Source organism: Salminus brasiliensis, chromosome 5, assembly GCF_030463535.1.
Source record: "Salminus brasiliensis chromosome 5, fSalBra1.hap2, whole genome shotgun sequence".
Lineage (NCBI taxonomy): Eukaryota > Metazoa > Chordata > Actinopteri > Characiformes > Bryconidae > Salminus > Salminus brasiliensis.
The window spans coordinates 321129-333614 of NC_132882.1; positions in this window are offsets into that span (position 1 = coordinate 321129).

Here is a 12486-nt window from a genome sequence, read left to right on the forward strand (position 1 = left end):
TTTAAATAAGTTCCTCTTTTTAAAGTCAGTTCTTCTATTTAAAGTCAGGATTCTTCTCTTTAAAGTCAGTTTATCTGTTTAAAGTCAGTTCCTCTATGTAAAATCAGGGTTCCTCTGTTTAAAGTCAGTTCCTCTCTTTAAAGACAGTTTATCTGTTTAATGTCAGTTCCTCTGTTTAAAGTCAGTTCCTCTGTTTAAATTAGTTCCTCTGTTTAAAGTCAGTTACTCTGTTTAAAGTCAGGGTTCCTCTTTTTAAAGTCAGTTTATCTGTTTTAAGTCAGTTCCTCTGTTTAAATGAGTTTCTCTGTTTAAAGTCAGTTCCTCTGTTTAAAGCCAATTCCTCTTTTTAAAGTCAGTTCCTCTGTTTAAAGACAGTTTATCTCTTTAAAGTCAGTTCCTCTGTTTAAAGACAGTTCCTCTGTTTAAAGACAGTTTATCTATTTAAAGTCAGTTTCACAATTAGTTCCTCTGTTTAAAGTAAGTTACACTGTTTAATGTCAGGGTTCCTCTGTTTAATGTCAGTTCCTCTGTTTAAAGTCAGGGTTCCTCTGTTTAAAGACAGTTCCTCTGTTTAAAGTCATTTTCTCTGTTTAAAGTCAGTTCCTCTTTTTAAAGTCAGGGTTCCTCTGTTTAAAGCCAGTTCCTCTTTTTAAAGGCAGGGTTCATCTTTTTAAAGTCAGTTTCTCTGTTCAAAGTCAGGGTTCCACTGTTTAAAGACAGTTCCTCTGTTTAAAGTAAGTTCCTCTTTTTAAAATCAGTTTATCTGTTTAAAGTCAGTTCCTCTGTTTAAAGTCAGTTTATCTGTTTAACATCAGTTCCTCTGTTTAAAGACATTTTCTCTGTTTAAAGTCAGTTCCTCTTTTTAAAGTCAGGGTTCCTCTGTTTAAAGCCAGTTCCTCTTTTTAAAGGCAGGGTTCATCTTTTTAAAGTCAGTTTCTCTGTTCAAAGTCAGGGTTCCACTGTTTAAAGACAGTTCCTCTGTTTAAAGTAAGTTCCTCTTTTTAAAATCAGTTTATCTGTTTAAAGTCAGTTCCTCTGTTTAAAGTCAGTTTATCTGTTTAACATCAGTTCCTCTGTTTAAAGACAGTTTATCTGTTTAAAGTCAGTTACTCTGTTTAAAGTCAGTTCCTCTGTTTAAATTAGTTCCTCTTTTTAAAGTCAGTTTATCTGTTTAAAGTCAGTTACTCTGTTTAAAAAAGTTCCTCTGTTTAAAGTCAGTTACTCTGTTTAAATAAGTTCCTCTTTTTAAAGTCAGTTCTTCTATTTAAAGTCAGGATTCTTCTCTTTAAAGTCAGTTTATCTGTTTAAAGTCAGTTCCTCTATGTAAAATCAGGGTTCCTCTGTTTAAAGTCAGTTCCTCTCTTTAAAGACAGTTTATCTGTTTAATGTCAGTTCCTCTGTTTAAAGTCAGTTCCTCTGTTTAAAGTCAGTTACTCTGTTTAAAGTCAGGGTTCCTCTTTTTAAAGTCAGTTTATCTGTTTTAAGTCAGTTCCTCTGTTTAAATGAGTTTCTCTGTTTAAAGTCAGTTCCTCTGTTTAAAGCCAATTCCTCTGTTTAAAGTCAGTTCCTCTGTTTAAAGACAGTTTATCTGTTTAAAGTCAGTTCCTCTGTTTAAAGACAGTTTATCTATTTAAAGTCAGTTTCACAATTAGTTCCTCTGTTTAAAGTAAGTTACACTGTTTAATGTCAGGGTTCCTCTGTTTAATGTCAGTTCCTCTGTTTAAAGTCAGGGATCCTCTGTTTAAAGACAGTTCCTCTGTTTAAAGTCATTTTCTCTGTTTAAAGTCAGTTCCTCTTTTTAAAGTCAGGGTTCCTCTGTTTAAAGCCAGTTCCTCTTTTTAAAGGCAGGGTTCATCTTTTTAAAGTCATTTTCTCTGTTTAAAGTCAGTTCCTCTTTTTAAAGTCAGGGTTCCTCTGTTTAAAGCCAGTTCCTCTTTTTAAAGGCAGGGTTCATCTTTATAAAGTCAGTTCCTCTGTTCAAAGTCAGGGTTCCACTGTTTAAAGACAGTTCCTCTGTTTAAAGTAAGTTCCTCTTTTTTTAAAATCAGTTTATCTGTTTAAAGTCAGTTCCTCTGTTTAAAGTCAGTTTATCTGTTTAAAGTCAGTTACTCTGTTTAAAGTCAGTTCCTCTGTTTAAATTAGTTCCTCTGTTTAAAGTCAGTTCCTCTGTTTAAAGTCAGGCTTCCTCTGTTTAAAGTCAGGATTCCTCTCTTTAAAGACAGTTTATCTGTTTAAAGTAAGTTCCTCTGTTTAAAGTCAGTTACTCTGTTTAAAGTCAGGGTTCCACTGTTTAAAGACAGTTCCTCTGTTTAAAGTCAGTTACTCTGTTTAAAGTCATTTCCTCTGTTTATGTGTTTAAAGTCAGTTCCTCTGTTTAAAGTCAGGGTATCTCTTTTTAAAGTTAGTTTCTCTGTTTAAAGTCAGGTCCTCTGTTTAAAGTCAGGGTTCCTCTTTTTAAAGTCAGTTCCTCTGTTTAAAGACATGGTTCCTCTGTTTAAATACAGTTTATGTGTTTAAAGTCAGTTCCTCTTTTTAATGTCAGGGTATCTCTTTTTAAAGTTAGTTTCTCTGTTTAAAGTCAGGTCCTCTGTTTAAAGTCAGGGTTCCTCTTTTTAAAGTCAGTTCTTCTGTTTAAAGACATGGTTCCTCTGTTTAAATACAGTTTATGTGTTTAAAGTCAGTTCCTCTTTTTAATGTCAGGGTATCTCTTTTTAAAGTTAGTTTCTCTGTTTAAAGTCAGGTCCTCTGTTTAAAGTCAGGGTTCCTCTTTTTAAAGTCAGTTCCTCTGTTTAAAGACATGGTTCCTCTGTTTATATACAGTTTATGTGTTTAAAGTCAGTTCCTCTGTTTAAAGTCAGGGTATCTCTTTTTAAAGTTAGTTTCTCTGTTTAAAGTCAGTTTATCTGTTTAAAGTCAGTTCCTCTGTTTAAAGTCAGGGTTCCTCTTTTTAATGTCAGTTCCTCTGTTTAAAGTCAGGGTTCCTCTGTTTAAAGTCAGTTTCTCTGTTTAAAGTCAGTTCCTCTGTTTAAAGTCAGGGTTCCTCTGTTTAAAGTCAGTTTCTCTGTTTAAAGTCAGTTCCTCTGTTTAAAGACATGCTTCCTCTGTTTAAAGACAGTTTATCTATTTAAAGTCAGTTCCTCTGTTTAAAGTCAGGGTATCTCTTTTTAAAGTTAGTTTCTCTGTTTAAAGTCAGTTTATCTGTTTAAAGTCAGTTCCTCTGTTTAAAGTCAGGGTTCCTCTTTTTAAAGTCAGTTCCTCTTTTTAAAGTCAGGGTTCCTCTATTTAAAGACAGTTTATCTGTTTAAAGCCACTTCCTCTGTTTAAAGTCAGTTTATCTGTTTAAAGTCAGGGTTTCTCTGTTTAAAGTCAGGGTTCCTCTGTTTAAAGACAGTTCCTCTGTTTAAATTCAGTTACTCTGTTTAAAGTCAGGGTTCCTCTTTTTAAAGTCAGTTCCTCTGTTTAAAGTCAGGGTTCCTCTGTTTAAAGACAGTTACTCTGTTCAAATTCATTTACTCTGTTTAAAGTCAGTTTCTCTGTTTAAAGTCAGTTTCTCTGTTGAAAGTCATTTCCTCTGTTTAAAGTCAGGGTTCCTCTGTTTAAAGACAGTTTATCTGTTTAAAGCCAGTTCCTCTGTTTAAAGTCAGTTTATCTGTTTAAAGTCAGGGTTTCTCTGTTTAAAGTCAGGGTTCCTCTGTTTAAAGACAGTTCCTCTGTTTAAATTCAGTTACTCTGTTTAAAGTCAGGGTTCCTCTTTTTAAAGTCAGTTCCTCTGTTTAAAGTCAGGGTTCCTCTGTTTAAAGACAGTTACTCTGTTCAAATTCATTTACTCTGTTTAAAGTCAGTTTCTCTGTTTAAAGTCAGTTTCTCTGTTGAAAGTCATTTCCTCTGTTTAAAGTCAGGGTTCCTCTGTTTAAAGTCAGTTTCTCTGTTTAAAGTCAGTTCCTCTGTTTAAAGTCAGGGTTCCTCTGTTTAATGACAGTTCCTCTGTTTAAGTTCAGTTACTCTGTTTAAAGTCAGGGTTCCTCTGTTTAAAGTCAGTTACTCTGTTCAAATTCAGTTTCTCTGTTTAAAGTCAGTTTCTCTGTTTAAAGTCAGTTCCTCTGTTTAAAGTCAGGGTTCCTCTGTTTAAGGTCAGTTTCTCTGTTTAAAGTCAGGGTTCCTCTGTTTAAATACAGTTTATCTGTTTAAAGTCAGTTCCTCTGTTTAAAGTCAGTTTATCTGTTTAACATCAGTTCCTCTGTTTAAAGACAGTTTATCTGTTTAAAGTCAGTTACTCTGTTTAAAGTCAGTTCCTCTGTTTAAAGTCAGGGTTCCACTGTTTAAAGACAGTTCCTCTGTTTAAAGTCAGTTCCTCTGTTTAAAGTCAGGGTATCTCTTTTTAAAGTTAGTTTCTGTGTTTAAAGTCAGGTCCTCTGTTTAAAGTCAGGGTTCCTCTTTTTAAAGTCAGTTCCTCTGTTTAAAGACATGGTTCCTCTGTTTAAATACAGTTTATGTGTTTAAAGTCAGTTCCTCTTTTTAAAGTCAGGGTATCTCTTTTTAAAGTTAGTTTCTCTGTTTAAAGTCAGGTCCTCTGTTTAAAGTCAGGGTTCCTCTTTTTAAAGTCAGTTCCTCTGTTTAAAGACATGGTTCCTCTGTTTATATACAGTTTATCTGTTTAAAGTCAGTTCCTCTGTTTAAAGTCAGGGTATCTCTTTTTAAAGTCAGTTTCTCTGTTTAAAGTCAGTTTATCTGTTTAAAGTCAGTTCCTCTGTTTAAAGTCAGGGTTCCTCTGTTTAAAGTCAGTTTCTCTGTTTAAAGTCAGTTCCTCTGTTTAAAGTCAGGGTTCCTCTGTTTAAAGTCAGTTTCTCTGTTTAAAGTCAGTTCCTCTGTTTAAAGACATGCTTCCTCTGTTTAAAGACAGTTTATCTATTTAAAGTCAGTTCCTCTGTTTAAAGTCAGGGTATCTCTTTTTAAAGTTAGTTTCTCTGTTTAAAGTCAGTTTATCTGTTTAAAGTCAGTTCCTCTGTTTAAAGTCAGGGTTCCTCTTTTTAAAGTCAGTTCCTCTTTTTAAAGTCAGGGTTCCTCTGTTTAAAGACAGTTTATCTGTTTAAAGCCAGTTCCTCTGTTTAAAGTCAGTTTATCTGTTTAAAGTCAGGGTTTCTCTGTTTAAAGTCAGGGTTCCTCTGTTTAAAGACAGTTCCTCTGTTTAAATTCAGTTACTCTGTTTAAAGTCAGGGTTCCTCTTTTTAAAGTCAGTTCCTCTGTTTAAAGTCAGGGTTCCTCTGTTTAAAGACAGTTACTCTGTTCAAATTCATTTACTCTGTTTAAAGTCAGTTTCTCTGTTGAAAGTCAGTTCCTCTGTTTAAAGTCAGGGTTCCTCTGTTTAAAGTCAGTTTCTCTGTTTAAAGTCAGTTCCTCTGTTTAAAGTCAGGGTTCCTCTGTTTAATGACAGTTCCTCTGTTTAAGTTCAGTTACTCTGTTTAAAGTCAGGGTTCCTCTGTTTAAAGTCAGTTACTCTGTTCAAATTCAGTTTCTCTGTTTAAAGACAGGGTTCCTCTTTTTAAAGTCAGTTCCTCTTTTTAAAGTCAGGGTTCCTCTGTTTAAAGACAGTTTATCTGTTTAAAGCCAGTTCCTCTGTTTAAAGTCAGTTTATCTGTTTAAAGTCAGGGTTTCTCTGTTTAAAGTCAGGGTTCCTCTGTTTAAAGACAGTTCCTCTGTTTAAATTCAGTTACTCTGTTTAAAGTCAGGGTTCCTCTTTTTAAAGTCAGTTCCTCTGTTTAAAGTCAGGGTTCCTCTGTTTAAAGACAGTTACTCTGTTCAAATTCATTTACTCTGTTTAAAGTCAGTTTCTCTGTTTAAAGTCAGTTTCTCTGTTGAAAGTCAGTTCCTCTGTTTAAAGTCAGGGTTCCTCTGTTTAAAGTCAGTTTCTCTGTTTAAAGTCAGTTCCTCTGTTTAAAGTCAGGGTTCCTCTGTTTAATGACAGTTCCTCTGTTTAAGTTCAGTTACTCTGTTTAAAGTCAGGGTTCCTCTGTTTAAAGTCAGTTACTCTGTTCAAATTCAGTTTCTCTGTTTAAAGACAGTTTATCTGTTTAACGCCAGTTCCTCTGTTTAAAGTCAGTTCCTCTGTTTAAAGTCAGGGTTACTCTGTTTAAAGTCAGCTCCTCTGTTTAAGGTCAGTTACTCTGTTTAAAGACAGTTTATCTGTTTAAAGTCAGGTCCTCTTTTTAAAGTCAGTTTCTCTGTTTAAATAGAGTTTATCTGTTTAAAGTCAGTTTATCTGTTTAAAGTCAGTTCCTCTGTTTAAAGTCAGTTCATCTGTTTAAAGTCAGGATTCCTCTCTTTAAAGACAGTTTATCTGTTTAACGTCAGTTCCTCTGTTTAAAGTCAGTTCCTCTGTTTAAAGTCAGGGTTCCTTTGTTTAAAGTCAGTTCCTCTGTTTAAAGTCAGTACCTCTGTTTAAAGTCAGGGTTCCTCTGTTTAAAGTCAGGATTCCTCTGTTTAAAGAGAGTTTATCTGTTTAAAGTCAGGATTCCTCTGTTTAAAGACAGTTTATCTGTTTGAAGTCAGTTCCTCTGTTTAAAGTCAGTTCCTCTGTTTAAAGTCAGTTCCTCTGTTTAAAGTCAGGGTTCCTCTGTTTAAAGTCAGTTTCAATGTTTAAAGACAGTTTATCTGTTTAAAGTCAGTTTCTCTGTTTAAAGACAGTTTATCTGTTTCAAGTCAGTTCCTCTGTTTAAAGACAGTTTATCTGTTTCAAGTCAGTTCCTCTGTTTAAAGTCAGTTCCTCTGTTTAAAGTCAGTTCCTCTGTTTAAAGTCAGTTTGTCTGTTTAAAGTCAGTTACTCTGTTTAAAGTCAGTTTCTCTGTTTAAATTAGTTCCTCTGTTTAAAGTCAGTTCCTCTGTTTAACATCAGGGTTCCTCTGTTTAAAGTCAGTATCTCTGTTTACAGTCAGGGTTCCTCTGATTAAAGACAGTTCCTCTGTTTAAAGTCAGTTCCTCTGTTTAAAGTCCGTTCATCTTTTTAAAGTCAGTTTCTCTGTGTAAAGCCTGGGTTCCTCTGTTTAAAGTCAGGATTCCTCTGTTTAAAGTCAGTTCCTCTGTTTAAAGTCAGGTCCTCTGTTTAAAGTCAGGGTTCCTCTTTTTAAAGTCAGGGTTCCTCTTTTTAAAGTCAGTTCCTCTGTTTAAAGACATGGTTCCTCTGTTTAAATACAGTTTATGTGTTTAAAGTCAGTTCCTCTTTTTAATGTCAGGGTATCTCTTTTTAAAGTTAGTTTCTCTGTTTAAAGTCAGGTCCTCTGTTTAAAGTCAGGGTTCCTCTTTTTAAAGTCAGTTCCTCTGTTTAAAGACATGGTTCCTCTGTTTATATACAGTTTATCTGTTTAAAGTCAGTTCCTCTGTTTAAAGTCAGGGTATCTCTTTTTAAAGTCAGTTTCTCTGTTTAAAGTCAGTTTATCTGTTTAAAGTCAGTTCCTCTGTTTAAAGTCAGGGTTCCTCTGTTTAAAGTCAGTTTCTCTGTTTAAAGTCAGTTCCTCTGTTTAAAGTCAGGGTTCCTCTGTTTAAAGTCAGTTTCTCTGTTTAAAGTCAGTTCCTCTGTTTAAAGACATGCTTCCTCTGTTTAAAGACAGTTTATCTATTTAAAGTCAGTTCCTCTGTTTAAAGTCAGGGTATCTCTTTTTAAAGTTAGTTTCTCTGTTTAAAGTCAGTTTATCTGTTTAAAGTCAGTTCCTCTGTTTAAAGTCAGGGTTCCTCTTTTTAAAGTCAGTTCCTCTTTTTAAAGTCAGGGTTCCTCTGTTTAAAGACAGTTTATCTGTTTAAAGCCAGTTCCTCTGTTTAAAGTCAGTTTATCTGTTTAAAGTCAGGGTTTCTCTGTTTAAAGTCAGGGTTCCTCTGTTTAAAGACAGTTCCTCTGTTTAAATTCAGTTACTCTGTTTAAAGTCAGGGTTCCTCTTTTTAAAGTCAGTTCCTCTGTTTAAAGTCAGGGTTCCTCTGTTTAAAGACAGTTACTCTGTTCAAATTCATTTACTCTGTTTAAAGTCAGTTTCTCTGTTGAAAGTCAGTTCCTCTGTTTAAAGTCAGGGTTCCTCTGTTTAAAGTCAGTTTCTCTGTTTAAAGTCAGTTCCTCTGTTTAAAGTCAGGGTTCCTCTGTTTAATGACAGTTCCTCTGTTTAAGTTCAGTTACTCTGTTTAAAGTCAGGGTTCCTCTGTTTAAAGTCAGTTACTCTGTTCAAATTCAGTTTCTCTGTTTAAAGACAGGGTTCCTCTTTTTAAAGTCAGTTCCTCTTTTTAAAGTCATGGTTCCTCTGTTTAAAGACAGTTTATCTGTTTAAAGCCAGTTCCTCTGTTTAAAGTCAGTTTATCTGTTTAAAGTCAGGGTTTCTCTGTTTAAAGTCAGGGTTCCTCTGTTTAAAGACAGTTCCTCTGTTTAAATTCAGTTACTCTGTTTAAAGTCAGGGTTCCTCTTTTTAAAGTCAGTTCCTCTGTTTAAAGTCAGGGTTCCTCTGTTTAAAGACAGTTACTCTGTTCAAATTCATTTACTCTGTTTAAAGTCAGTTTCTCTGTTTAAAGTCAGTTTCTCTGTTGAAAGTCAGTTCCTCTGTTTAAAGTCAGGGTTCCTCTGTTTAAAGTCAGTTTCTCTGTTTAAAGTCAGTTCCTCTGTTTAAAGTCAGGGTTCCTCTGTTTAATGACAGTTCCTCTGTTTAAGTTCAGTTACTCTGTTTAAAGTCAGGGTTCCTCTGTTTAAAGTCAGTTACTCTGTTCAAATTCAGTTTCTCTGTTTAAAGACAGTTTATCTGTTTAACGCCAGTTCCTCTGTTTAAAGTCAGTTCCTCTGTTTAAAGTCAGGGTTACTCTGTTTAAAGTCAGCTCCTCTGTTTAAGGTCAGTTACTCTGTTTAAAGACAGTTTATCTGTTTAAAGTCAGGTCCTCTTTTTAAAGTCAGTTTCTCTGTTTAAATAGAGTTTATCTGTTTAAAGTCAGTTTATCTGTTTAAAGTCAGTTCCTCTGTTTAAAGTCAGTTCATCTGTTTAAAGTCAGGATTCCTCTCTTTAAAGACAGTTTATCTGTTTAACGTCAGTTCCTCTGTTTAAAGTCAGTTCCTCTGTTTAAAGTCAGGGTTCCTTTGTTTAAAGTCAGTTCCTCTGTTTAAAGTCAGTACCTCTGTTTAAAGTCAGGGTTCCTCTGTTTAAAGTCAGGATTCCTCTGTTTAAAGAGAGTTTATCTGTTTAAAGTCAGGATTCCTCTGTTTAAAGACAGTTTATCTGTTTGAAGTCAGTTCCTCTGTTTAAAGTCAGTTCCTCTGTTTAAAGTCAGTTCCTCTGTTTAAAGTCAGGGTTCCTCTGTTTAAAGTCAGTTTCAATGTTTAAAGACAGTTTATCTGTTTAAAGTCAGTTTCTCTGTTTAAAGACAGTTTATCTGTTTCAAGTCAGTTCCTCTGTTTAAAGACAGTTTATCTGTTTCAAGTCAGTTCCTCTGTTTAAAGTCAGTTCCTCTGTTTAAAGTCAGTTCCTCTGTTTAAAGTCAGTTTGTCTGTTTAAAGTCAGTTACTCTGTTTAAAGTCAGTTTCTCTGTTTAAATTAGTTCCTCTGTTTAAAGTCAGTTCCTCTGTTTAACATCAGGGTTCCTCTGTTTAAAGTCAGTATCTCTGTTTACAGTCAGGGTTCCTCTGATTAAAGACAGTTCCTCTGTTTAAAGTCAGTTCCTCTGTTTAAAGTCCGTTCATCTTTTTAAAGTCAGTTTCTCTGTGTAAAGCCTGGGTTCCTCTGTTTAAAGTCAGGATTCCTCTGTTTAAAGACAGTTTATCTATTTAAAGTCAGTTCCTCTGTTTAAAGTCAGTTCCTCTGTTTAAAGTCAGTTCATCTTTTTAAAGTCAGGATTCCTCATTTTAAAGACAGTCTATCTGTTTAAAGTCAGGGTTCCTCTGTTTAATGTCAGTTTATCTGTTTAAAGTCAGTTCCTCTGTTTAAAGTCAGTTCCTCTGTTTAAAGTCAGGGTTCCTCTGTTTAAAGTCAGTTCCTCTGTTTAAAGTCAGTTTCAATGTTTAAATACAGTTTATCTGTTTAAAGTCAGTTTCTCTGTTTAAAGACAGTTTATCTGTTTCAAGTCAGTTCCTCTGTTTAAAGACATTTTATCTGTTTCAAGTCAGTTCCTCTGTTTAAAGTCAGTTTCTCTGTTTAAATTAGTTCCTCTGTTTAAAGTCAGTTTGTCTGTTTAAAGTCAGTTACTCTGTTTAAAGTCAGGGTTCCTCTGTTTAAAGTCAGTTTCTCTGTTTAAAGTCAGTTTCTCTGTTTAAATTAGTTCCTCTGTTTAAAGTCAGTTCCTCTGTTTAACACCAGGGTTCCTCTGTTTAAAGTCAGTTTCTCTGTTTACAGTCAGGGTTCCTCTGTTTAAAGACAGTTCCTCTGTTTAAAGTCAGTTCCTCTGTTTAAAGTCCGTTCATCTTTTTAAAGTCAGTTCCTCTGTGTAAAGTCTGGGTTCCTCTGTTTAAAGTCAGGATTCCTCTGTTTAAAGACAGTTTATCTATTTAAAGTCAGTTCCTCTGTTTAAAGTCAGTTCCTCTGTTTAAAGTCTGTTCATCTTTTTAAAGTCAGGATTCCTCATTTTAAAGACAGTTTATCTGTTTAAAGTCAGTTCCTCTGTTTAAATTTGTTCCTCTGTTTAAATTAGTTTCTCTGTTTAAAGTCAGTTTCTCTGTTTAAAGTCAGGGTTCCTCTGTTTAAAGTCAGTTCCTCTGTTTAAAGTCAGGGTTCCTCTGTTTAAAGACAGTTCCTCTGTTTAAATTCAGGGTTCCTCTGTATGAAGCCAGTTCCTCTTTTTAAAGGCAGGGTTCCTCTGTTTAAAGACAGTTTATCTGATTAAAGTCAGTATATCTGTTTAAAGTCAGTTCCTCTGTTTAAAGTCAGGGTTTCTCTGTTTAATGTCAGATTTCCTCTGTTTAAAGTCTGTTCATCTTTTTAAAGTCAGGATTCCTCATTTTAAAGACAGTTTATCTGTTTAAAGTCAGTTCATCTGTTTAAAGTCAGGGTTCCTCTGTTTAAAGACAGTTTATCTGTTTAACGTCAGTTCCTCTTTTTAAAGTCAGTTCCTCTGTGTAAAGCCTGGGTTCCTCTGTTTAAAGTCAGGATTCCTCTGTTTAAAGACAGTTTATCTATTTAAAGTCAGTTCCTCTGTTTAAAGTCAGTTCCTCTGTTTAAAGTCAGTTCATCTTTTTAAAGTCAGGATTCCTCATTTTAAAGACAGTCTATCTGTTTAAAGTCAGGGTTTCTCTGTTTAATGTCAGTTTATCTGTTTAAAGTCAGTTCCTCTGTTTAAAGTCAGTTCCTCTGTTTAAAGTCAGGGTTCCTCTGTTTAAAGTCAGTTCCTCTGTTTAAAGTCAGTTTCAATGTTTAAATACAGTTTATCTGTTTAAAGTCAGTTTCTCTGTTTAAAGACAGTTTATCTGTTTCAAGTCAGTTCCTCTGTTTAAAGACATTTTATCTGTTTCAAGTCAGTTCCTCTGTTTAAAGTCAGTTTCTCTGTTTAAATTAGTTCCTCTGTTTAAAGTCAGTTTGTCTGTTTAAAGTCAGTTACTCTGTTTAAAGTCAGGGTTCCTCTGTTTAAAGTCAGTTTCTCTGTTTAAAGTCAGTTTCTCTGTTTAAATTAGTTCCTCTGTTTAAAGTCAGTTCCTCTGTTTAACACCAGGGTTCCTCTGTTTAAAGTCAGTTTCTCTGTTTACAGTCAGGGTTCCTCTGTTTAAAGACAGTTCCTCTGTTTAAAGTCAGTTCCTCTGTTTAAAGTCCGTTCATCTTTTTAAAGTCAGTTCCTCTGTGTAAAGTCTGGGTTCCTCTGTTTAAAGTCAGGATTCCTCTGTTTAAAGACAGTTTATCTATTTAAAGTCAGTTCCTCTGTTTAAAGTCAGTTCCTCTGTTTAAAGTCTGTTCATCTTTTTAAAGTCAGGATTCCTCATTTTAAAGACAGTTTATCTGTTTAAAGTCAGTTCCTCTGTTTAAATTTGTTCCTCTGTTTAAATTAGTTTCTCTGTTTAAAGTCAGTTTCTCTGTTTAAAGTCAGTTCATCTGTTTAAAGTCAGGGTTCCTCTGTTTAAAGACAGTTTATCTGTTTAACGTCAGTTCCTCTTTTTAAAGTCAGTTCCTCTGTGTAAAGCCTGGGTTCCTCTGTTTAAAGTCAGGATTCCTCTGTTTAAAGACAGTTTATCTATTTAAAGTCAGTTCCTCTGTTTAAAGTCAGTTCCTCTGTTTAAAGTCAGTTCATCTTTTTAAAGTCAGGATTCCTCATTTTAAAGACAGTCTATCTGTTTAAAGTCAGGGTTTCTCTGTTTAATGTCAGTTTATCTGTTTAAAGTCAGTTCCTCTGTTTAAAGTCAGTTCCTCTGTTTAAAGTCAGGGTTCCTCTGTTTAAAGTCAGTTCCTCTGTTTAAAGTCAGTTTCAATGTTTAAATACAGTTTATCTGTTTAAAGTCAGTTTCTCTGTTTAAAGACAGTTTATCTGTTTCAAGTCAGTTCCTCTGTTTAAAGA